The following is a 2,500-nucleotide window of genomic DNA, read 5'->3' as shown; positions in this document are numbered from 1 at the left end:
GATAAACTACAAAAATCAATTGTCGACTATGCGATATATTATACATAACTTTCTTCATACATAATATTGATTAATATAAATCTTATTCATTTTAATGTTAAGATAAATATAAAATTAAATTGCTCATGAAAAACTTATCACAGAATATCTACATACATAAATAAACATATTCTCATACAATTTCAATTTTGGCATGTCATTTAAGTACCAGATTCGACAAATCAATAACCAATAATCTAATTTTAAAAAATAGAAATGATGGGATTGTACAGTAAATTAACTATAAAAATAACTTCAAAAATTTAATTGGGCATCAAATAATAATATATTCCATATATTATAAAGTATAAAAGTATATACAAGAGATTTATATATAATTATTATTATATTTCATCAAATTCTATCAGAATTTATTTTATTTTTCGGAAGAAATCTGTTTAATACGCCATAATCTTTGTTTTTGATTTTCGGTCTTTTTCGGTGTCACTTTCTTATATGTTTCGCGGAATGTTTCAATCATTTCCTGAAAATAATAACAATTTATTATTGATATATATTATATGTTGTATTATATTATTGATATATATTAAATCGAAATTAATTCAAAATATATGAAAATTCTTACCGACGGCTTAAATCTTTAGTATTTTTTAGTTTTTATTACTTTCGCAGTGCCGCCTTTCCCTTTAGCTTTCGTCCGTCGGGGTTCAAAGTTTATTGATTTCGGTTTAATATACTGAAAAAAAATTAATTGTTAAAATAGAATAACAATAGCATAATCATAAGATTATAAAATAATTGATTATAAATTATTTTTGACCCCATTTACCAAAAGTTTTTTCTTTGATTCCATTTTCTCCTTATAAGTAGGTACATCAACTTCGAGTATTTCAGTCGAATCAAGGTAATTAATTCTGGTTGTATCTTTTCCAAAAGTGCTTTTACTTCCGCCTCTCGTCTTTGATGTTTAGTTGGAATGGATTAATCTCATGTGCATCATAATTTGCTTCTGCACTTCCTGCACTAGGAGCGACGAAAATTCATTTGCTGTAGAAATTCCTAACACATCTTCATATGGACAAAATTTCACACAGCCTACATTGCGAGCAGTTTTATGTCGCAAATATGGTTTAAAATCACCGGATGTTTCCCTGACAAATAAATTTGAACAATAATACTGACACTAATCATGGCTTCTTGATTATATTAAATATTCATTTTATTAGCTATTACCTGAAAACTTCTACAACATTGCCCATACTAAGTGCGAGCAAACCACGTTGACTATAAGACATACGATGAGCAGGAGAACAAAGATGCATGTGACTGACTGGCCCTGTCAACTGCCTAACATCCCATATCTTTACAGATTTGTCTACACAACTGGTTGCCATATAAGTCCCATGTGGGTGAATAGCACATGTCAATATTGATTGATGGTGACAAAGCATTTTTGCCAATGGTTTAGTAGAGTTTGGAGACCACATAGACACTATTCCTTTCGAATCACCCACACATAATACTGCATTACTTGGATTCTGTGTCATCACCTATCATAAATTAATAATCGCATAGATAAATATTTAAAATGTAATCATAAGTGTAATTTAAATTAACATAATTTTTCATGAAACTTACAGATATTCTGCCCAAATTTGAGTTGTAACGAGCGACGAGCTTGCCTATAGACACATCCAACCAAGCCATATGACCGTCTTTCGATCCACTGGCAAGCAAAAAATGATATGGCAAAAATTCTAATCTTGTTACACCATTCATTCTTTCAGCAATGCAATTCTATTCCTTGATTATCATATATATAACCCAATCCTTTTGTGCTACGGCAAACATAGTTTCTAGATGTAGCCAAGTAACATCATGCACAGACTCCATTACATTTATTTCACAGGCCAGCTTTTTTGGTCACCCAATCAAAAGTGCTACATGACCTTGTTTCCACCTAAAAGTAAATGTCTACCATTCCTGGTATATCTAAAGCATATGGACCAAATTGTAAGTCTAATTTGAATTGTTTGGCTGCACTTGTTATATCCACATTGTCTGTAAGTTGCTTTTGCCGATATTCGGTAGTGGTTTCTCCCTCATCAGCTTCCAAGTAGCCATGCTCTTCTGTTAATAATAATTCTGCCCGAGCAGAAGCTCTACTGTTTCTCTATAATTTTCTCTTTTTGCTGCAATTTTTTTCCTAACAACTTTATTTTTAATTACATTTCTTTTTCTTTTTAAATCAAGTCCAGGACCTTTAGAATATTTTGCTATACTTGTTTATCAATTGGTGCTTTCCAAGGAATTTTTATCAATTAGCTTTTTTCCCGATAATTTTATTAGCTAAAAATAGAATAAACATATAATTTAATCAGGAATTTATAATTAGCTTAATTTTATATTTATGATTAATTTTAGTATTATAAATCAACATTTTAAATTTTTCAGAATTATTTATAGAACAAATAATCATCTACATCTATCTGAATATTAA

The 2,500-nt window shown here is 29.6% G+C and overlaps 1 pseudogene; it reads right to left on the bottom strand.

Moving 5' to 3' along the window:
• Positions 1-415: 415 nt before the first annotated feature.
• Positions 416-2,276, bottom strand: LOC112638196 (annotated as a pseudogene).
• Positions 2,277-2,500: the final 224 nt, after the last annotated feature.

Source organism: Camponotus floridanus, unplaced genomic scaffold, assembly GCF_003227725.1.
Source record: "Camponotus floridanus strain SB8 unplaced genomic scaffold, Cflo_v7.5 scaffold26, whole genome shotgun sequence".
Taxonomy (NCBI): domain Eukaryota; kingdom Metazoa; phylum Arthropoda; class Insecta; order Hymenoptera; family Formicidae; genus Camponotus; species Camponotus floridanus.
Note: the sequence above shows the minus strand (reverse complement) of the source record. Positions and strands in the feature narration are given on the sequence as shown.